Below are 24,666 nucleotides of genomic sequence, written 5' to 3'. Positions count from 1 at the left end.
AATGATCCATGAGCACTTGAGAAAAAGGTGTATCCTGCTGTTGTGGGATGTAATGTCCTATAAATGTCTATTAAGTCTAGTTCATTTATAGTAATATTCAGATTCTCTATTTCTTTGTTGATCCTCTGTCTAGATGTTCTGTCCCTTGATGAGAGTGGTGAGTTGAAGTCTCCAACTATTATGGTATATGAGTCTATTTCCCTTTTCAGTGTTTGCAGTATATTCCTCACGTATTTTGGGGCATTCTGATTCGGTGCGTAAATATTTATGATTGTTATGTCTTCTTGTTTAATTGTTCCTTTTATTAGTATATAGTGTCCTTCTTTGTCTCTTTTAACTGTTTTACATTTGAAGTCTAATTTGTTGGATATTAGTATAGCCACTCCTGCTCTTTTCTGGTTGTTATTTGCATGAAATATCTTTTCCCAACCTTTCACTTTCAACCTATGTTTATCTTTGGGTCTAAGATGTGTTTCCTGTAGACAGCATATAGAAGGATCCTGTTTTTTAATCCATTCTGCCAATCTATGTCTTTTGATTGGGGAATTCAGTCCATTGACATTTAGTGTTATTACTGTTTGGATAATATTTTCCTCTAACATTTTGCCTTTTGTATTATATATATCATATCTGATTTTCCTTCTTTCTACACTCTTTTCCATATCTCTCTCTTCTGTCTTTTTGTATCTGACTCTAGTGCTCCCTTTAGTATTTCTTGCAGAGCTGGTCTCTTGGTCACAAATTCTTTCAGTGACTTTTTGTCTGAGAATGTTTTAATTTCTCCCTCATTTTTGAAGGATAATTTTGCTGGATATAGGAGTCTTGGTTGGCAGTTTTTCTCTTTTAGTATTTTAAATATATCATCCCACTGTCTTCTAGCTTCCATGGTTTCTGCTGAGAAATCTACACAAAGTCTTATTGGGTTTCCCTTGTATGTAATGGATTGTTTTTCTCTTGCTGCTTTCAAGATCTTCTCTTTCTCTTTGACCTCTGACATTCTAACTAGTAAGTGTCTTGGAGAACGCCTATTTGGGTCTAATCTCTTTGGGGTGCGCTGCACTTCTTGGATCTGTAATTTTAGGTCTTTCATAAGAGTTGGGAAATTTTCAGTGATAATTTCTTCCATTAGTTTTTCTCCTCCTTTTCCCTTCTCTTCTCCTTCTGGGACACCCACAACACGTATATTTGTGCGGTTCATATTGTCCTTGAGTTCCCTGATACCCTGTTCAAATTTTTCCATTCTTTTCCCTATAGTTTCTGTTTCTTTTTGGAATTCAGATGTTCCATCCTCCAAATCACTAATTCTATCTTCTGTCTCTTTAAATCTATCATTGTAGCTATCCATTATTTTTTCTATGTTTGCTACTTTATCCTTCACTTCCATAAGTTCTGCGATTTGTTTTTTCAGTTTTTCTATTTCTTCTTTATGTTCAGCCGATGTCCTCTTCATGTCCTCCCTCAATTTATCGATTTCATTTTTGAAGAGGTTTTCCATTTCTGTTCGTATATTCAGCATTAGTTGTCTCAGCTCTTGTGTCTCATTTGAGCTATTGGTTTGTTCCTTTGACTGAGCCATATTCTCAATCTTTTGAGCGTGGACAGTTATCTTCTGCTGCTGGCGTCTGGGCATTTATTCAGATTTCTCTTGGTGTTGGACCCAGCAAGGTTGTAATATTTTTCTGTGAAATCTCTGGGTTCTGTTTTTCTTATCCTGCCCAGTAGGTGGCGCTCGTGGCACACATTTGTCTGCGGGTCCCACCAGTAAAAGGTGCTGTGGGACCTTAAACTTTGGAAAACTCTCGCCGTCCTGGGGGTTCGCTAGCCGAAGCGGCTTGAGCCGGCCCGGGGTCCGAACGCAGGGAGGGTTGCTGGTCGCCGCAGCCAGGGAAAGAGCCCGTCCGAATTTCCTAGTCGGCCCTGGGCAACACGCGTGGCGGGAGGACACCAGCGGCAGCGGCCCGCCCGAGAGAGTGCACGTTCCCCGGGAGTCACGGGGTCACCGTTCTCCGCGGCCTGGGGGTTTCCGATCCAATTCTCTCAGTTGGTCCGGGGGCTGCGCGTGGTGTGGGCGCCAGTCGCCTTGGTTTCAGGGGACCACCTCTCCAATTTTCCCAGCCGGCCCGGGAAGGGGGAAGGCGGTAACTCCGGCCGCTTGCCACCCCGCCCGGTAAGGCCCGCGCACCTCGGCGATCTCACCCGAGCTGCTTCTCTCAGCCAGCCAGCCGTTCCAGGATGGGGTACGCTGTCTTTTTTTATCTCTGTTGTGGCTTTGGGCGCTTTCTGTATCGTTTCTACTCCCCTAGTAGGTGTCCTGGAGAAGAAACTAAGATCCGCGCGTCTTACTAAGCCGCCATCTTCCAGGAAGTCTTACTTTGATTTTTGAATCATAAATACTTTGTATCTTCAGAAAATTAAGTGAAAGAGAGTATAAAAGCAAACCCTAAAATTGAATTCAAACAAGTTTTTTTAATTGTATATTAAATTTAATTGTATATTCAACTGTTACATATAGAAAAAAATGTAAAACTCTTGATTACACTACTCTGGCTCTATGTCTTTAGAGGGGTATATTAAGAACCATAAGGAAATGAAGGTTGTGCTGCCACAAAAAGGAACAATGTTGTGAGGCATGCAACAATGTAAATGAACATGTGGGACATTTGGTGAAACAAAATAAAGCCAGAAACAAAAAACAACAATGGTATAGTCACCTTTAGAAAATGCTTATAAGAAAACAGGGGCCTAGATTGTAAGCTTTTAGAGCAGACACAATAAGTCTGGAGTGGTGATTATTATTTCTGGATTTTGAGAGGCTGTTTTATATATATAACCTAATACTTAGAGATAAGAATGAAGCTAAACAGGTTGGGATTAAAGTAATTCATAACATAGAGGTAAGGAAGACAGTGTCTATTTAGAACCACACATACTCTTTGAGACCAGTGGAAGTAAGGTTTATTTGATCTGGAACTGAAATTTTCTGTAGTGCATAATCTAATTCAACCTATCTGTATAGCTCATTTGAACAATTGAAGCACAGGAAGCATAGAGTAAGAAAGAGGTTCTTTAATCCTGCATAGATTATTGTAATGCCTGGAAACATCCTAGAGCATTTTAAGCAGATAATCAAAAAATATTGGCAAAGTCCCCTGAGGGAGGAGAGACAGAATATGGAACTATTAAACCTTACCATTAGGGAATCCCCTGATACTCTGTCAAACTTTAGGGACACCCAAATCAATAGGCTATGCCCTCAATCCTGAGGCTTACTTTTGTGAAGCTTATATAGGTAGCCGAGAAGCTTAGACTACCTATAGGCATGCCTAAGAGTTACTTCTGGAGGACCTTTGCTTTTGCTTAGATGTGGCCTCACTCTCTCTAAGCCCATCTCTGTAAGTGAAATCACTGCCCTTCCCTCCTACGTGGGACATGACATCCAGGGGTGAATTTCTCCTTGGCAACATGGAAGATGACTCCCAGGGATGAATTCACACCTGGCACCATGGGATCAACAATTCCATCCTGACCAAAAGTGGGGAAAGAAATGTAATTAATAAAATATCAGTGGCAGAGAAAGTTCAAATAGAGTCGAGAGGCTACTCTGGAGGTTGCTCTTACACAAGCTTCAGGTAGACCTTGCTATCTATCATAACCTGCCGCCCCAAACCAGGTCCATTCTAACCAATCCTAAAGAACACCTAGGGCAATATATAAGATTCCACAAAGGTTCCAGGCACTAGAGTAACTTTCCAGAAACCTACAACCTCCACAAAGGTCCCTGCTCCAGATAAATGCTGAAACCTAGCCCAGCCTTTCCAGAACATCAGATAGTTCCATCTCCCTACCCCATATTAGTGACAGACCATTCCAATATCAAAAATTTGGAATTGCCATAGCCCAAACAACCCCAAAGAGAGGTGTGAAAAGATCAAAGGTGATGGTGGAATCATACATAGAAGATAGGACTTAACAAATGAATATGAATGCTGAATCATTAAATTGATATCTTTTAGCCCCCAGTATTTTAGAGCAGCTAGAAGTAAAAACCTAAAATTGTGAAATCGTAACCCATGTCAAAGTCTGAAATATGTTCTACAACTAATTGTGGTGCTGTGCTTTGAAATTTATAGCTTTTTTGTATATATGTTATTGTTCACAAAAAAAGAAGGGAAAAAAAGTCGATTGATAAGAAAGTATTTAAGCCCTCTAGTCTCCTATATTCTGGAGCAGCTAGAAGGAAAAATATGAGAGGATTGTATGGTAGCCCATGACAAACTCTGGGATCTTCCCTGTAACCACTTGTGGAAGAGTGCTTTGAAAACTATTGCTTTTTTATTTCTTTGCTTTGTATGTATGTTATACTATAAAATAAAAGAAGTTTTTTTTTTTTAAAAAAAAGAACCATGAGAAAATCTTGTACTTTTTTAAGATTATTTTAATATTGACTACTTTTTATTGTTTTATTTTTTTTAAACATGACAACATACAAATACAAACATTCTTACCATATAATCATTCCATTCTTGGTACATAATCAATAACTCACAATATCATCACATATGAATATACAAATTTCTTAGAATATTTGCATCAATCCAGAAAAAGAAATAAAAAGAAAAAAGCTCATACATACCCAACCCCTTACCCCTCCCTCTCATTGACTGCTAGTATTTCCATTTATCCAATATATTTTAGCCTTTGTTTCCCTTAGTTTTTTTCTATACCCCTTACCACTCCCTTTCATTGATCGTTAGCATTTCAATCTACTAAATTTATTTTAATATTTGTTCCCCCTATTGTTTATTTATTTATATTTTAATCCATATGTTTTATTCATCTGTCCATACCGTAGATAAAAGGAACATCAAACCCAAGGTTTTCACAATCACACAGTCACATTGCAAAAGATATATCATTATACAATCATCTTCAAGAAATATGGCTACTGGAATACAGCCCTACATTTTCAGGCACTTCCCTCCAGACTCTCCAATATACCTTAACTAAAAAGGTGGTATCTATTTAATGCATAAGAATAACCTCCAGAATAACCTCTCAACTCTTTCTGAAGTTGAACAGCCATTGACACATTATTCTCTCTCATTCCTCTCTTCCCCTTTTGATCTAGAAGGTTTTCTCAACCCCTTGATGCTGAGTCCCAGCTTATTCTAGGATTTCTTGTTGCATGTTGCCAGGAAGGTTGACACCCCTGGGAATCATGTCCCATGTAGAGAGGGGGAGGGCAGTGAGTTTGTTTGTCGCATTGGCTGAGAGAGAGAGGCCACATCTGAGCAACAAAAGAGGTTCTCTGGATATGACTCTTAGGCCTAATTTTAAGTAGGTTTAGCCTATACTTTGTGGGGATAAGTTTCATATGAACAAACCCCAAGATTGAGGGCTTGGCCTATTGCTTTGCTTGTCCCCACTGCTTGTGAGAATATCAGGAATTCTCCACATGGGGAAGTTAAATTTTCCCCCTTTCTCACCGTTCCCTCAAGGGGTCTTTGCAAATACTTTTTTCTTTTTCTTTTCTTTCTTTCTTTTTGCATGGGCAGGCACCAGGAAATTAACCCAGTTCTCCAGTATGGCAGGTGAGAACTCTGCCTGCTGAGCCACCATGGCCTGCCCTGCAAAAATTTTTTATTAACTGTTCAAATCACTCTGGGATTTATCAGGGCATCACTTTGGACAAACCTACAAAATCTCATGCCCTACTCAAGGTTCCATGTACCTATGGTGTTCAATTAAACTATCCACATAAGTTATATTAGGAAATGTACTAGTCAAGGTATAAATTTTGTACCAAATAAACATTTTTTGCTTTAGTCTCACACATAAGTTAAAGTTTTAAAATATGAATTGCCATCTATTTTCAACACCCTGCAGTATTGACATTCCTTTGTTCTTCCTCATGCAAAAACATTTTAAAATTTGTACATTTAGTCACTATCATTATACACTCTAGGTATTCCTAGATTATACTATCTCAGTCTTTATCGTCTATCTTTTCTTCTGATTTCATTTGTGTCCCCAGCCCTCCTCCTTCTATCATTCTCACATTCAGATTCATTCAGTGTACTAACATTATCGAATTACATTAGATAGCATTGCGCTATCCATTTCTGAATTTTTACAGTCAGTTCTGCTGTACAATCTGTATCCCTTCAGCTCTAATTACCCAATAGTTACTCTATTTCTATCTCCCGATGGTCTCTGTTCTTAACTGAAATTCTCTAAGTTCATTCACTAACGTTAGTCCATATCAGTGAGACCATACAGTATTTGTCCTTTTGTTTCTGGCTAATCACACTCAGCATAATGTCCTTAAGGTCCATCCATGTTGTTACATACTTCATAACTGTATTCTGTTTACAGCTGCATAATATTGTATGTATATACCACAACTTGTTTAGCCATTCTTCTGTTGATGGACATTTTGGGTGTTTCCATCTCTTGGCAATTATAAATACTGCTGCTATAAACATTGGTGTGCAAATGTCCATTTGTGTCCTTGCTCTCATTTCCTCTGAGTAGATATCTAACAATAGTATTGCCAGATCATTTGGCAATTCTATACTTAGCTTCCTGAGGAATTGCCAAACTGCCTTCTGCAGTGGTTGTGCCATTTGACATTCCCACCAACAGTGAAAAAGTGTACCTGTTTCTCCACATCATCTCCAGCTCCTGTCGTTTTCTGTTTTATTGATGATGACCATTGTGGTGGGTGTGAGATGATATCTCATTGTGGTTTTGATTTGCATTTCCCTAATAGCCAGGGAAGTTGAGCATCTTTTCATGTGCCTTTTAGGCATTTGTATTTCCTCTGCTGAGAAAGGTCTGCTCATGTCTTTTGCCCATTTTGTAATTGGATTGTCTGTCTTTTTGTTGCTGAGTTGAACAATCTCTTTTTACATTCTGGATACTAGACCTTTACTTGATATATTGTTTCCATATATTGTCTCCCATTGTGTATGCTGTCTTTTTACTTTCTTGATGAAGTTCTTTGATGCACAAAAGTGTTTAATTTTGAGGAGTTCCCATTTATCTATTTCTTTTTTCAAGGCTCATGCTTTGGGTGTAAGATCTAGGAAACTGCCTCCTCTTATAAGATTTATAAGATATTTCCCTACATTTTCTTATAAAAGTTTTAAGGTCTTAGATCTAATGTTTAAGTCTTTGATCCATTTTGAGTTAATTTTTGTATAGCGTCTGAGATATGGATCCTCTTTCATTCTTTTGCATGTGGCTATCCAGTTCTCTGGGCACCATTTATTGAAGAGACTGTTCTGTCCCAGGTGAGTTGGGTTGACTGCCTCATCAAAGATCAATTGTCTATAGATGAGAGAGTCTACATCTGAACAACCTATTCGATTCCATTGGTCAGTATATCTATCTTTATGCCAGTACCATGCTGCTTTGACCACTGTAGCTTTGTAATGCGCTTTAAAGTCAGGTAGCCTGAGACCTCTGACTTCATTTTTCTTTCTCAGGATATTTTTAGCTATTCAGGGCACCCTGCCCTTCCAAATAAATTTAGTTATTGGTTTTTCTATTTCTGAAAAGTAAGTTTTCAGGATTTTAATTGGTATTGCATTGAATCTATAAATCGATTTAGGTAGAACTGACATCTTAACTATATTTAGTCTTCCAATCCATGAACATGGTATGCCTTTCCATTTATTTAGGTCTTCTGTGTTTTCTTTTAGAAATTTCTTGTAGCTTTCTTTGTATAGGTCTTTTGTATCCTTAGTTAAATTTATTCCTAAGGGCAGGCCATGGTGGCTCAGTGGCAGAGTTCTTGCCTGCCATGCCAGAGACCCAGAATCGATTCCTGGTGCCTGCCCATGCGAAAAAAAAAAAAAAATCCTAAATATTTTATTCTTTTGATTGCAATTGAAAATGGAATTTTTTTTCTGATTTACCCCTCATATTATTTATTATAGTGTATAGAAACACTAAGATTCTTGAATGTTGATCTTGTAACCTTGCCACTTTGCTGTACTCATTTATTAGCTCTAGTAGTTTTGCTGTGAATTTTTCAACATATAGCATCATATCATCTGCAAACAGTGAGAGTTTTACTTCTTCCTTTCCAATTTTGATGCCTTGTATTTCTTTTTCTTGTGTAATTGCTCTGGCTAGAACTTCTAACACAATGTTGAATAACAATGGTGACATAATGGACATCCTTGTCTTGTTCCTCATTTTAGAGGGAAAGTTTTCTGTTTTTCCCCATTGAGGATGATGTTTGCTGTGGGTTTTTCACATATTCCCTTAATCATGTTGAGGAAGTTCCCTTCTATTCATATTCTTTGAAGTGTTTTCAATAAGAAAGGATGTTGAATTTTGTCAAATGCCTTTTCTGCATCAATTGAGATGATCATGTGGTTTTTCTGCTTTTTGTTTCATTGATATGGTGTATTACATTAATTGATATTCTTATGTTGAACCATCTTTGCATATCTGGGATGAATCCTACTTGGTCATGGTGTATAATTCTTTTAATGTGCTGCTGGATTCGATTTGCAAGAATTTTGTTGAGGATTTTTGCATCTATATTCATTAGAGAGATTGGTCTGTAGTTTTCTTTTCTTGTAATATCTTTGATTGGCTTTGGTATGAGGCAATGTTGGCTTCATAGAATGAGTTAGGTAGCCTTCCCTCCTCTTCAGTTTTTTTGAAAGTTTGAGCAGGACTGGTACTAATTTTTTCTTGAATGTTTGGTACAATTCACATGTGAAGCCATCTGGGACTGGACTTTTCTTTTTGGGGAGCTTCTTAATGACTGATTCAATTTCTTTACTTGTGATTGGTTTGTTGAGGTTGTCTATTTCTTCTCGAGTCAATGTTGGTTGTTCATGCCTTTTTAGGAAGTTGTCCATTTCATCTACATTGTCTAATTTATTAGCATAAAGTTGTTCATAGTATCCTCTCATTATCTCCATTATTTCTGCAGGGCCAGTGGTTATATCTCCTCTTCCATTTCTGATTTTATTTATTTGCATCCTCTCTCTTCTTCTTTTCATCAACCTCACTAAGGGTCCATCAGTCTTATTGATTTTCTCAGAGAACCAACTTCTGGTTTTGTTGATTTTCTTGATTGTTTTCATGTTCTCAATTTCATTTATTTCTGCTCTAATCTTCATTATTTCTTTCCTTTTGCTTGCTTTGGGGTTAGTTTGCTGTTCTTTCTCCAGTTCTTCCAAGTAGACAGTTAATTCCTCCTTTTTTGCTCTTTCTTCTTTTCTAATATGGGCATTTAGGGCAATAAATTTTCCTCTTAGCACTGCCTTTGCTGCATCCCATAAATTTTGATATGTTGTGTTTTCATTTTCATTTACCTCAAGATAGTTACTGATTTCTCTTGTAATTTATTCCTTGACCCACTGGTTATTTAAAAGTATGTTCTTGAGCCTCCATATATTTGTGAATTTTCTGGCCCTCTGCCTATTATTGATTTCCAACTTCATTCCTTTATGATCTAAGAAAGTGTTTTGTATGATTTCAATCTTTTAAAATTTATTGAGACTTACTTTGTGGCCCAACATATGGTCTATCCTTGAAAATGATCCATGAGCACTTGAGAAAAAGGTGTGTCCTACTGCTATGTGGTGTAAATGTTCTAAAAATGTCTGTTAAGTCTAGCTCCTTTATTGTATTATTCAGGTTCTCTGTTTCTTTATTGATCCTTTGTCTAGATGTTCTGTCCATTGATGAGAGTTGGGGAATTGAAGTCTCCAACTGTTATGGTAAATGTGTCTATTTCTCTTTTCAGTGTTTTCAGACTTTGCCTCATGTATTTTGGAGCACTCTAGCTCAGTGCATAAATATTCATGATTGTTATTTCTTCTTGTTGAATTGTTCCTTTTATTAATACATAGTGTCCTTCTTTGTCTCTTTTAATTGTTTTACATTTGAAGTCATATTTGTTGGATATTAGTATAACTACTCCTGCTTTTTCTCTGATTGTTGTTTGCATGAAAAATCTCCCAATCTTTTACTTTCAACCTGTTCATCTTTGGGTCTAAAATGTGTCTCCTGTAGACAGCATATAGATGGGTTCTGTTTTTTAATCCATTCTACCAGTCTATGTCTTTTGATTGGAGAGTTTAATCCATTAATATTTAATATTATTACTGTAAGGGCAGTACTTTCTTCTACCATTTTGCCTTTTGGATTTTATATGTCATATTTAATTTTTCTTCTTTTTACTTTTACTGATAGTCTTCCTTTCTATACTCTTCTGCACACCTCTCACTCTTGTCTTTTCCTATCTGTCTCTGGTCCTTCCTTTAGTATTTCTTACAGAGCTGGTCTCTTGGTGACAAATTCTCTGTGATTGTTTTGTCTGAAAATGTTTTAATTTCTCGCTCATTTTGAAGGACAATTTTGGTGGATATAGAATTCTTGGTTGGCAGTTTTTCTCTTTTCGAATCTTAAATATATCATACCACTGTCTTCTTGCCTCCATGGTTTCTGCTGAGAAATCTGCACCTAGTGTTATTGGGCTTCCCTTGTATGTGATGGCTTGTTTTTTCTCTTACTGCCATCAAAATTCTCTCTTTCATGGTCACTTCAGCAGCACATATACTAAAATTGGAATGATACAAAGAAGATTAGCATGGCCCCTGCACAAGGATGCCATGAAAATTCAGAAGCGTTCCAATTGAAAAAAAAAATAGAAAAAAAATTTCCTCTTTCTATTTGACATCTGACATTCTGATTAATAAGTGTCTTGGAGTACCTCTATTTGGATCTATTCTGTTTGGGGTACGCTGCACTTCTTGGATCTATAATTTTAAGTCTTTCATAAGAGTTGGGAAATTTTCAGTGATAATTTTCTCCATTAGTTTTTTTCCTCTTTTCCCTTCTCATCTCCTTCTGGGACATCCACAACATATATATTCATGTGCTTCATGTTGTCATTCAATTCCCTGAGTCTCTGCTCATATTTTTCCATTCTTTTCTCTATATTTTCTTTTGTTTGTCATTTTTCAGATGTCCTGTCCTCCAGCTCACTAACCCTATCTTCCGTCTCTTGAAATCTAACTTTGTAGGTTTCCATTGCTTTTTTCATCTCTTCTACTGTGCCTGTCATTCCCATAAGTACTGTGATTTGCTTTTTCAGACTTTTGATTTCTTCTTTTTGTTCATTTCTTGCCTTCTCTATATCCTCCCTCAATTCATTGATTAATTTTTGATGAGCTTTTCCATGTCTGTTAAAGCATTCTGAATTAATTGTTTCAACTCCTGTATCTCACTTGAATTGTTGGTTTGTTCCTTCGACTGGGCTGTATCTTCAATTTTCCTAGTATGATTTGTTATTTTTTGCTGGTGTCTAGGCATTTAATTTCTTTAGTTAGTTTATTCTGGAGATTGTTTTCACTTTTTTTTTTTACCTAGGATTTTCTTGCTGGATGACTTTGTTGTTTATCTGTTCTTTGACATTCAGTTCAGCTTATTCTTGACCTCTAGCTTAGGTTTTGTTTAACAGATCAGAATTTTTCAGTTCTTGTTTTCTTGTTTCTTGCCTTGCCTTTTTCCCCCCACTTAGGAGGGCATACTTTGTATTATAGAACCTAGTCAGATTTTCCCAGACCAAACTAGCCTCCTCTCAGGAGGAAAAAGTCACCTGCATCAGTTTTCCTTAAGAGTGAGACCCAGCAGGTTGAAAGACTTTCCTATGAAGCCTCTGGACTCTGTGTTTTTCATATGCTGCCCAGTATGTGGTTCTTGTCTGCCTGCAGGTCCCACCAGCATAAGTTGATGTGGTACCTTTAACTGCAGCAGACTCTCCCTGCTGGAGGTGTGGTTGAGACAGAGGAGAGGTGGTAGGGTGGCTTTAATTGCTTCAGTTTCCAGACCCTGGGGTCTGAATTCTTTGAGGGAGGGATTCAACCTGAGCTGGGCCCCACTCCTCTTCTGGGGAAGGCACAGCCTCCAGACAAATTCTCAAACAAGCTTAATTCTGCCCATGCCTGGGACAGTTGGAGCCTGAGAAGCCCTGTAGTTGTATCCAAAGAGTAGTAAAGCCATAGAAACATAGCCACAACAAAGAAAAGAGAAAAAAATATTTTCAGAGCAGGACCCCCATTTCTCAGGTTTGCCAATCAAGAGCTTAAGTTGGTATATTGCTTTATGTATCTCCAGGTCCTATGTGCCCCATCCTTTCCTTCAGAGCCCAGATCCTTTCAAATATGTTGCGCTGTCTGATCCGGAAAAATCCTCTGCTTTTTTTTTTCTCTTCTTTTTCCGTCAGCCCTGCCCCCTCTGTACTGGGGCAAAAACCAGTAATCTCAGCTTTTACTTGAGGTACAGCTGAGCTGGGGACCTATTTTTAGTAGTCAGAATTTGTTAATTAATTCCACAATTGGAGCTTGGTTGCACTCAGCCCTTTACTGTTAGTAAAGTCTCTTTCCTGTCTCCTCTGGGAAGCAGTCCATGGGGGAGGGGAACTGGCTGCCACAGCTTGGGGGACTCATGGTTCTGGGTGGGCTCGCAGCCTGGTCCAGCTTGTCCACACTGGGGTACGTTGTGTGTCTGGTCACTGACGTGGCCCCAGCAATTGTTCTGTACTGTTCCTGGCTACTTCTAGCTGCTCTGGAGGATGAACTAAATGCCACACCTCACTAAGCTGCCATCTTGGCTCCTATGACGAGAATCTTGTACTTTACTAGTAGGGTTTTTTGTTGTTGGTGGTGGTGGTTGGAATATTGATTGGTGTATGTCTGAAATGGATTTTTATGTGTAAGATAGAACTGATGACCAAATATTTTCATTATGTTAGGGACCATGATTTTCATTCTGATTATATAAATATATGGTGTTCGATTTGAATATACTGTTCACTCAAAAATTCTAACAATAATAACATTCCAATATCACTGTAGTTAATGAAACTTTAGTTTTATGGCTCTTAAATAGGGATCTCTTCTAAGGCCCTGTACCTAATTTTATATTTATAAATGTGATTCCTTTTTTAAAGTCCTCAAATTGTATTAGCTTCAAGCCCTATATATCTGGGTCTATCTCTTGCTATGAGAACCTGTCACCCAGATCTTGGTTTCTAAATACCATTCCTCATTGGAAGGAACCAGAGCTCCCTGAGAAGTGACTGGTTTCAGGCCTGGAGCAGGAAAAAATCAAGGTGAGCTTAGAACATCTTTTTTTCCCCAGAAAGCTGGGAAGTGCACCAAGACTAATGGGGTCATGTAAAATGCACACACATATACACGTGCAGAAGAGCTGACTTGTAAGTGATCTCACTGCCAAATGCGTGTCAACTTGCCCATCAATAATAATAATGGTAGTAATAGAGTTAATCCCTACCTTCCAAATATCTGTGAGTCCACAATGATTGTGTGTGGGTGTGTGTTTGAGAGAGAAAGAGAAAAAGAGAGAGAGAGAGAAACTTTTGAAAGAAAGAGAGAGATCTTTTGAAAGAGGGCCAGCTATTAAATGCAGATGGAATAACAGAAATTTAAAATGACCATTTTTGCAAGGTCAATGTAATACCTGTTTCAGGCCAAGATCAGCAGTGTGTGCTTAAACCTCTGGGTGAAAGGTAGTTGAGGAATAGTATATTCACACAGTCTAGGATTAAAAGAGACTAAAGAAGGTAACAACCAAAAGCAATGTGTGAACCTCAATTAGATTTTTGATTGGGAAAAAAAAAAACCTGTAAGATATACTTTGAGTTGGGGAAACATGGGCAGTATATAGGTGATATTATGGACTCGGTGTTCATTTTCCTTGGTGTCATAATGGCACTGGAGATGTGTAGCAGAATGTCCTTAATCTCGGGAGATGAATGCTGAAGTATTGGGCTGAAGTGCCTTAATGACTGCGACTGATTTTCAAAAAAATCTCTGTCAATAAGTGATGAATCAAATTGAAAGATATTTGAATGCCAATGATATTAGTCTTATAATTTTTCTGTAGGTTTGAAATAAAAAAATTGGAGGGACAACAATCTTTTTCAAATCAATGGCCCTTGGTAAATAACCCTTCATAACAGTGTGTATATGCTGTTTTCTCCTCAAAGAGTCTCTGTCTCCAGGTTCACAGCCATCAAGTATAAACAATTGAAAGAAGATTAACACTGATCAGAGATCCTAAGTATCCTGACTAGCATATGGTCATCCTCTTTATTTCACTCCAGAACCACCAGTAAGCACAGTTCAAACTTTATTTGCAAAAAAAACATGCTCTCTTCTTCAATGAATCAGATTCTGTAAAACAATCAATAATACGTAGCACCATAAAAATATTTAAGTGTAGCAACATATTAAGGAAATATCAACACATGAATTAATATTATTAGAGCATGTGTATATCCTGTTTCTATGTCTGAGAGGCACATTTTTCCAGCTATTCCTTTAAGGAACTCTAAATGAGAACCAGAGTGGCTATTATCATTTGATGTTTTCAGAGCAGGAAACCGAAGTGAGTGAGGTTCCCAGTTAATCAAATAGGTAAGCCACATAGTTATGGACATAGTCCCAATCTGCAAAGTCCCAAATTCAAGGTTCTGTCCATCTGTATGTCACTTCCATTACTCATCAATTCCTGTGATTTGTACAGCTGTGACTTATTAACCATAGGAACATCTTATCATTTGGATATCTCATGGCGAGTGTTTAGTTTATGGAGTTGATATTATACATGGTTTTGATTTCTCAAATTTCCTATTCCTAACATTAGGATTGCATAATCCGATCTCCCAAGGAGTAATCTGAGGTTGAAAGTGGTTAAAGGACTTGCCCAATTAACCTACGTTCTGTGCCAGAACAGAGATTCTCCTTCTAAAATTGAAAGGGGAACTTCAGTGAATCAGCTCTCAAGTCACTTCTCAGGTTGTAACTTACAGAAACTAGGGCCAAACAGTTCTTCTGTCCTAAAATGTCAGACAAAGGCACATTGTTAAAACTACATTCTACATTTCTCTTCTTTTGTTGAATATCAACTAAAATTTCTCGAGTAGAAATTCATCCACATCATATTTTGAAGTGTTTCATAGCTGATCTGAGCATTTCACAAAAGTAGGTAAAGCTTGAAAGAGAAAAGGAAAGGGCTAAGATTATCTAAAAGGAAGAGAGCATGTATAAACATCAGGTTAATGTTGGAAAGTCCAAATTTTTCAGGCCAAAATAGCTCAGCTGTCAAAGACTTGTTAATAGTCCCTTGCTTTGGAATGAATAAGTCAATGTTACTTTATTGCTGTCAAATCTTTGAAACATAAAGACAGAGAGAAATTAGAGGTGCTAGCAGAGTTGCAGATACGACTTTCTGTCATCAGCATTTATCAGGTTTATCTACCCTCTTCTGTACTCTACGAAAGGGCACACAGCTCCATCTCATTCACCATTCAAGGCTTTATTTATCCTCACTCTGGGAAGTCACCCTCCTGCATCTCCCCACTAGAGGCTTGCTTCATGGCGTTACTCATCTAGTTAGACCCCCTGCTCCCACTAAACCTGTATCATTATCTCCTTTATAGCCTACGTTACCGACCCCACTCCCTGTTCTTGATCGTTTCTATCAGCATTCTAACGTGCTCTGGAATTTCCTGTTGTTCAGGGGAAAAAATCCCTCCAGCCTTTCTCGGGTTCTTCTTTCCATACCCAGGCTTTAATCTGTTGTCATTTTCAGGCTTTCTACCAGTTTCTACGAAAGTAATCTATATAGCTTAGACACGTATTCTAGTGCTATACAAGAGAATCATACCGGGAGTCACAAATGTAAGCCTTATATGTAACTGTTTTGTTGACTAGTCACACGATATATCTTATTTAACCCACTTTATCAAAAATACTATTTCAACATTTCATCAGTTTATTTCATGAAAAAGAAAAGAAAAAACTATACTATATACATATAACAAAAGTCAAAGGATGTAATTTTTTTAAAAAATGCTGTTTTTTCAAGTCAAAGTGTCAATTACTGGAAAGTATCACCATTCCATGCTGATAAAGATGGAGTGAAACAAGCTTATTACTACTATTAGTAGAAGTGTAAAATATATGACCTTTCTGGCAAAAAAAAAATTGGCAATTTAAATCAAGAATTTCTAAATGTTCGTAAACTTAGACCTTATTCCTAGGCAAGCTCCCCAAGAAAATAATTAGAGATCTTGTCAAAGACTCATCTATCATGTGTTTATCACAGCATATTTACAACAGAAAAAAAAATCTAGCAACAACAAAAATAACCAATGAAAAGAAGTAGCTTGAAACAATTTACTGATAAGATGTAAGTTTAGAAAGACATTAACTGTCATGTTTTTAAACTATACTTATTAACAAATATATGTGCTGTAAATTTTTAAAATTTTATCTACAGAGTAATTCCAATTTTTAACAAAAATATTAGTATATGTGATTAGAAATAAAGGACTGTAAAGAATGGATTGAAATTTATTATTTATTCAAAAATATTTACAGAGCTCCCATTCTATGCCACAAATTGTTTTAGGTACTGGAGATATAGCAACTGCAGTAGCCAGCCTCCAAGGTAGTTGATGTTTACCTCCTGGTATTCACCTCCTTCCTCACTGAATCAGGACTGGTATGGGTGGTTAATCAAATCCAGTGAAAATGATGGCACGTTCATTCAAGGCTAGGTCATAAAAGGCATTGCAGCTACCCCTTGCTCTCTTGGATTGCTCAGTCTGGGGAAAGCCAGCTATCATGTCATGAGAATACTCAAATAGCTCTGTGGAGAGATCCATGGAGAGAGTAACTGAGGCATTTCCGCAACAGACAGGTCGGTGGGACACTTTGGAAGCAGATGCCTTAGCCCCAGTCAAGCCAGCCCTAACAACATCTGACTCGAACCTCATGAAACAGTCAGAGCCAGAACTGTCAAGCAAGCCCCTCCTGAATTCCAGACCCACTGAAAGCATGAGATACTAAGTGATGATTGTTGTTCTGAGTCATTAAGTTTTGGGGTGATTTGTTATGCAGCATTAGAAGACTAACACAGCAGCTAACAACACCAGACAAAAAAGCCAGGCTTTTAGCGAGCTTACATTCTAGCAAGAGCTTACTTTCTAGTAAAGAAAGACAGATAATTAACAAAATAAATAAAATAAATATTATGTTATATTGTGATAATGGGAAAACAGGGAAGGGGAGCGAGGACGTTGGAGGACATGCAGTCTTATGGAAGGAAATCAGGAAAGTCCTCACTGAAAAGATAACATTTGAAAGAAGTGAAAGAGGCAAGGGAGTGAGCACTACAAACATGTAGTGGGAGAGAGCTCCTGGGAGCAGGGTGGAGGAGAAGGAGCATGCCTGGAGTGATTAAAGAACAGTAAGAAAATCTGTAGGGCTAGAGTGTTCTGAGCAAGGAGGAAGGAGAACAGATAAGGTCAGAGAGAACACTGGCAGCCAGCAAAGGGGATCACTGCAGGACTTCATGGGATGTTTTAAGTACTTTGGTTTTTATTCTGGAAGGTTGAGCTGAGAAATCACACAATTTAATTAATATTTTACCAGGATTCCTCTGGCTGCCAGGTTGAGCAGAGATGAAAGCAAAGGGTACCAGTTAGGGCATCATAACAATAATCCAGGAGAGAGAAAGATGAGGGTGAGTTGAACCAGAATGCAGTAATTGGTGATTATTCATTTTCTTTATACTTTTCTGAATTTTCCAAATTTTCCACAATGACTCTTCATTACTTTTCTAATCCAAAAAGGAAAAAGAATAGTATTGAAGGAGGCAAATATGTGTGAAATACTTTATAGTCCCTAGTATTTTTCATTGTATTTATCACAATATAGATGCTCTGATAGGAGCTTCTTAGTAGGAGCTCCACACAGAAGGGTTGCTATAAAACAACACAGAGGAGAGTCAAAAATTGTCTCCTTCAGTCTGTGTTAATTCTAAACCAACAATTTCAACTAAAAGACAAAATTCTTGTTGATCTTTAGAAAACTTGAGAGTTTCTATTATCAACTTAACATGATAATTACAAAGTGCATCTTTCAACTTTTCCTTTTAAATGCTGCTAAAAATTGGAATGTTAAAGTACTCCCTTCTTTGACTTTGCCAATTTTCTGGGTTTTAAATGTGTACCTAAATATTTCACAATTTCTCTAATTTTTAACCATTATTTGCATTTTAACCAACCATCATAAAAAATGTGAAAGGACCTCGTACCTTCTGAATATTTTTATTGCCTTTGTGATAAGTACTTGACTGTTCTTAACCTTTAAATATTTCATATGTGGGCCCTACTTTGTGATTGTAACTAGTTCAAGTTCATGATTTCTGGGCATTTGACCAAGAGAGTACTTTGGATAAAATCAGCTTAACTAAATTGAAAATGTATTTGTAGAATAACTATCACTTCCAAGGAATAGTGCTGTAAGAACATAAAAAGTGTTTTTCTAGGTATTTCTCAATCATGCGAAAGATCATAGAACTTTACAATCCATTTTAGTGTATAGGCTATAATTCCTTGTCTTTTTTTTTTTTTTTTTATGCCTTGGGGAAATTTATCTCATTCAACTTTTATGCCACACCTCCCATGTGCTAAAAATATATAATCCTGGATGGGAATACAAAGATGATTAGGTAATTGACTCTGTCCCTGAAGAGTGCATGGACTAATTGAGAGATAAATACACAGACAAACGGCATTTGAATTACGGAAAATATATAATGAAAAGCTAAAGCCGTGCCCTATCTCTTGAAGTGATCACTTTTCCTTCACTACAAAAAGTTACGCATCCCTTTTCACTTAGTGGTTCTTCCACTCCAGATATTTCTAGCAATTTGACCTGGATGGAAAGGAGGGGGGCCCATTTGTTCTGTTCTCCTTTCTTACGTGGAATGTTTATTGTAAATGTTCATTCTTTGTCTAAAAAGAAATGTTTCTTTCACCAAGGAATTAAAAAAAAAAGACTCAATTTCCACAATCAATAATGTAAACATTTGCAATCTAATTGACTTCTTACAAGAAATGCAGATTTCATTTGGGTGTAGCTTTACTAATTTCTTTAAGCTACAAGGAAACTATGCAAAAATCTCTTGTGTGGGTGAGTGGGGGGTGGGGGGAAGAGAGGAGGGGTTGGAAATTTCTCATTATCTATTGAATAAAATCCTAAACTACTATCTGCTGGCTTCCTCCCTCCCTCCCTCCCTTCCTTCTTTCCTACTTTCCTTCCTTCCCTCCTTACTTCAGTCTGAAGTCATTAGGTGGGGCCCAGGAAGGTCTGTGTATGTGTAGTAGGGAGGGTTGGGGGGAAGGCAGCAGAGCAGGGAAGGTCAGAGCCTGAGCAAAGTATAGAAACCATTTATGATGGTGGGCAGAGGGGATTATAGGAATCCGATGGTTTTAAAATTGGGTAGTGGTAGAGGCTAGAAGAATTTTAAGGTGCTTGATAGAAAAAGGCCTAGATTGCTTTGAAAAGACTGTTGATAGAAATATGGACATGAAGTTACTTTCAATGAGACCTTAGGCAGAAGTGATGACACCTATCAAAAGTGGTGGGTTCTCAAATGACCAATTTCTGAGACATGGGAGTTTCAAAAAGGGAAAGTGTTTCTTCCTAAGCTTGAAGTAGAAAGTCAGTTGGCCTATCAGCCTAAAAATCTATCTCCCCAATCTACAATAACTCTGATAATTTTAAAGTATCAAAAGATGGGCAGGTTTAAGATAATGAGAACACTGGCTCTAGATGATGTAATTAGAAGTGATGTAATTATTGAACATGCACAGATTGATACAGGTTTAGCAAGATAGTTAAGGAATTGGGATGGATTAGCTCTGGGCTGACTCTAGTTCCTTCAATAACAAACATTCGGGGCTGTCCTTGGGATCATAAAATTCTAGAGTTGAAAAACAGGTACAAATGAGGGCCAGTCACAAGATTTTTACAATCACAAGATAAAAGCTATATAATTATACAATCATTATTAAACATCAATGCAGCAGGGCCCTGGTTCAGTAATTTCAGGTATTTTCCTCTGGCTATTCGAATATACTAGAAAGTAAAAACAGAAATAACTTTATAATGATTAAGTACTCATAATCATTTGTTAAATCCTAACTTCTTGGTTACAAATATATTATTGAAAACGGAAGGAAAAGTAGTTTTTGTTTTAAATTGGCAGAGAACTTGGCAAAATCAAGTGCTGATGTTAGATGGATGGCCAAATTTGAGAGGGATTGTGCCAGTTTGAAACTGTTGTATATCCCAAAAAGCCATGTTCTTTAATCCTGATTCAATATAGCTGGGTGGGATCTTTTTTATTAAGTTGTTTCCATGGAGATGTGACCCACCCAATTGTGGATGGGACCTTTTGATTAGGAGGTTTCCATTTAAGGTGGTGTCACTTACTGGAGTCCTTTAAGAGGGAACCATTTTGGAAAAAACTTCAGAGCCAACAGAAGCCACAGAGCCAAGATGAGAGAAATGCAGTAAGTAAATGTCCCTGGGGAAGGCGTTGAAACCAGAAGCCAAAGGACTAGCAGACACAAGCTACATGCCTCCCCAACTGACAGAGGTATTCTGAACCCATCAGCCTTTCTTAAGTCAAGGTATCTTTCCCTTGTTGCCTTAGTTTGGACATTCTTCTGGCCTTAGTAAATAAATGCCCTTTTAAAAAGCCGTTGCATCTCTGGTATATTGCATTTCAGCACTTTCAACAAACCAATACAGTGATGGACTTGAATATTTAGCTGAGATTTCCATCTAAGTGTGGTTTCTCCTTGCAGCTTATAGCAAAATGTGAGAGAAAAGGGATAATCTGAACTCTGGGCTGCAAAGAAGCCAGAAATTTATGAGTTGGAAAATTCTGAGCTGGAAAATGAGCCCCTAGAGAATAGTGCTCCAGGTGAGGGTTTAGTTGAACACGAAACCAGACAGCCATTTCAAGGGAAGTCAGGATTGGAAATGCAGTTAGTCAGGGAAAATTTTCGGAAAGTTGTTTTGTCTGATGGTTTGGACTCCTGTGTACTACATTCAAGACTGACATGTGTTTTGCATCATTTCTATCAATGGAACCACTGCCAGCATGGTCTGAAAGGGACAGAGAAGGGACAAACTGAAGGAAAAATAACTTCAAGGGCAGAACCATGAAAGCTGAGGTCTGGACCAAAAACATCTTCTCAGGCTAAGAGAGTGGGTCCACTCCATGTGCTTGGAAAGGGTGAGTCTGCCCCAGTGCTTGGAGAGGGCAGGCCTTCCTGAACCCTGTTGTTCAGGAAGAGTACTGCCATCCTTGTGCTCTGAGAGAGTGAAGCCAGGCTCCTGTGTTGTTCTAGTTTGCTAGCTGCTGGAATGCAACACACCAGAGATGGATTGGCTTTTAATAAAAGGGGATTTATTTTGTTGGTTCTTCAGAGGAAAGGCAGCTAACTTTCCACTGAGGTTCTTTCTTACGTGGAAGGCACAGGATGGTCTCTGCTGGTCTTCTCTCCAGGCCCCTGGGTTCCAACAACTTTCCCCGGGGTGACTTCTTTCTGTATCTCCAAAGGCCTGGGCTGAGCTGCAAGTGCTGAGATGAGGAATGCCGAGCTGCTAGCAGTGCTAAGTTGCAATCTCTCATTTAAGCACCAGTCAATTAAGTCAAACATCACTCATTGCAGCAGACATGCCTCCTAGCTGACTGCAGATGTAATCGGCAACAGATGAGGTTCACGTATCGCTGGCTTATGTCCCCAGCAACAAGACTAGGTATGCTCACCTGGCCAAGTTGACAACTGAATCTAACTAACACATGTGTTCATAGAGAATCTGGGTGCCATTTGGATACTAGGAGAAGGCAAAGCCTTCACCCCAGTGTTCGAGCATAGCATGACCACTGGGCAAACACTTGGAAGGGGGTGAGGTTGCAGCTTCATCAGGCCTGTAGTACAAAACCTCCTTTCATAGATGACTCTCAGACCTTGAAATCTAGTAGCGAATGATTGGGTTTCAGAACTGTTTGGAACCCATGACCCCTATTTCCTTCCAATTCCTCCTTATGAGAATGGAAATGTTTATCCTATGCCTGTCCCTCCATTGTATTTCAGAAGCAGATAATTTGTTCTGTAGGTTTCACATGTCCACAGACAAAGGGGAATTGTGCCCCAGGACAGACTGTACCTATAACCAATTTTGATGAGACTTTGTATTAAGCTTTGTTTCTGGAATGACTTAAGGCTTTTGTGATATTGTGATGGAATGAATATATTTTTCATATAGAAAGAACATGTATTTTAGGGGTCCAGAGGGTGGAACGAGGTGGCATGAAGGTGTATGTGCCCCAGAAAAACAAATTCTTAAATTTAATCTGCATTTGTGGGTGTAAATCCATTCTAAGAAGGACCTTTTGATGAGGCTATTTCAGCTAAGGTGTGACACAACTCAATCAGGATAGGTCTTAACCTTATTACTGGAGTTCTTTTTAAGAGAATGAAATTCAGACAGAGAGAAAACCATAGGAAAGCAAGCTGAAATGAAACAAGGAGGAGAAGGAAGAGACCAAGATACACCACCACGTGCCTTGCCATTTGACAGAAGAACCAAGAATCACTAGCAGCCAACCCCAGAATGCCATACTTTTTATGTAGAGAAAGCATCATTTTGATGATGCCTCAATTTGGACATTTTCCCAAGCTCAAAAACATAAACAAATAACTTCCCATAGTTTAAGCCAAAAGATTTCATGGTATTTGCTTGAGCAGCCTAGGAAACAAAAATACCCTATAATGGGACAAATCAAAATCATGCATCACCTGATAGGATACACTGAGAAGAGTACAGCATCATTTCTGTGGTATTTCTGGGAAGTTAAAAAAAAAAAGGAAAAAGCAAAAAAGCATACTCCAAATCTAATCATGAAGAAACAACAGAAAACCCCAAATTAAGGTACCTTCTACAAAACCATTGGCTTCTTATTTTCAGAAATGTCAAGACAGGGATATCAAGGAAAGATTGAGGTGCTGTTCCAGATAAAAGCGGACTAAAAGCCATGGCAACTAAATGTAACACTTTATGTTAAATAGGATCCTTTTGCTATAAAAGACATTGGGATAATTGATAGAATTGAACTGTGTCTGAGGATTAAAATACTAGTAACATATCAGTGTTAATTTCCTGATTTTTGGCAGTTGTACTGTGGTTATCTGAGAGAGCCATATTGGAGTATTCCAGCTCCTACAAACAGCATTTCCTCTGGGTCTATGACCTGCTCAATGGGTCTATGACCTGCTCATGCTCTATTCTATTCCTAGAAGGGTTCCATTTTTGCCCATTAAAATAGCTTTTTTCTTAAATGCTTGAGTATAAGAAACATCATAAAATTTGAATTTTTTTTTTTGGGGGGGGTGATTCTTAGGCCTAAATTTTAAGTAGACTTGACCTATCCTTTGCAGGGTTAAGTTTCATATGAACAAACCCCAAGACTGGGGGCTCTGCCTATAGCTTTGGTTGTCCACACTGCTTGTGAGAACATCAAGAATTCAACTTGGGGAAGTTGAATTTCTCCCCGTTCTCAGCATTCCCCGAAGGGGGCTTTGCAGATACTTTTCCATTCACTGATCGAATCACTCTGGGATTCATTGGGACATCACCCTGGACAAACCAGCAAAATCTCATGTCCTACCTGAGATTCCAAGTACTTATGGAATTTTTAAGTCAATTAAATTTGGCCCTAAACTTTTACTCCTGAGCTTGTCATAGTTAATCTCAGTCTGAAGTATATGGGAAGAAGATTGCTTACACGGGACCCAGAAAATGGGAAAAGTCCATCACAGTGGCTGCTGAAATGCTCAGTGCTAATGTTCTGGTTTCATTTAAAGGCAGGCAGCTCCATCCATTCTGTACACTTACTGGTGCAGGGATGATGTGCTATAGCTGCTACACCGTGGTGGTGATGTGAAAGGGACTTAAGTCATAAGCACTTGTAGACTGTCCTTTAACACCCTCTCTCCAATCATTTCTGCAGTCTCTAGACACTCACCTTCTGCATTAGGATTAAGCCATTTCCCTTTTCCACTCCTAAGGAAGGTTCAGGTGGGAGTGTCTTCTACATATCTGGGAACTTCCATTTTCAGTGCTGACACTCAAAAGCCATTGGCAACGTCTAGAGGCAAAGGAGCCCAAACTCAGGACACAAACCTACCACTTTGGGCTGCTGGGAGGAAAAATGCTTCTTTTTCTTTTGAGTCTCTGTAATTTTGAGAATAAAGCACTAATACTTCAGTCAATTAATCCTACTATGCTGCTTATCATCTGAGACAGGGGTCAGCAGCTAGTAAGTATTTTAGGTCTCTATCATGACTAAACTCTGCTGTTGTTGCATGAAAAGCAGTAACAGACAAAATGGAAACAAATAAGTGTGGCTATGTTTCAGGAAAGCCTTATTTATGGAAATTAAAAATTTGAATTTAATATATTGTTCATATGTCACAAAATATTCTTCTGATATTTTCCCAACCATTTGCAAATGTAAAACCATTCTTAGCTCATGTGCTATAGAAAATCGGGCAATGGATGGGATCTTAGTTTGGGCTGTAGTTTGCTGATCCCTGCTCTAGGATAAACAGATGAGAACTTTAACATGAATGTCTCCACAATTTGGAATTATTTCCTTCCATAAATAACTTATTTTGTGCATTATTATAGTTCTCACCATTTTCTGTCAAACATCATCATTCCACGTACGGATATA

General features: G+C 38.2%; 1 non-coding gene across 1 annotated transcript; it reads left to right on the top strand.

The window, feature by feature from the left end:
- Window positions 1-10,569: 10,569 nt before the first annotated feature.
- Window positions 10,570-10,672, top strand: LOC143689218 (U6 spliceosomal RNA). The gene has a single exon (XR_013178677.1). It is a non-coding gene; the product is annotated as a U6 spliceosomal RNA (small nuclear RNA).
- Window positions 10,673-24,666: the final 13,994 nt, after the last annotated feature.

Source organism: Tamandua tetradactyla, chromosome 6 (genome assembly GCF_023851605.1).
Source record: "Tamandua tetradactyla isolate mTamTet1 chromosome 6, mTamTet1.pri, whole genome shotgun sequence".
Taxonomy (NCBI): Eukaryota; Metazoa; Chordata; class Mammalia; order Pilosa; family Myrmecophagidae; genus Tamandua; species Tamandua tetradactyla.
Note: the sequence above shows the minus strand (reverse complement) of the source record. Positions and strands in the feature narration are given on the sequence as shown.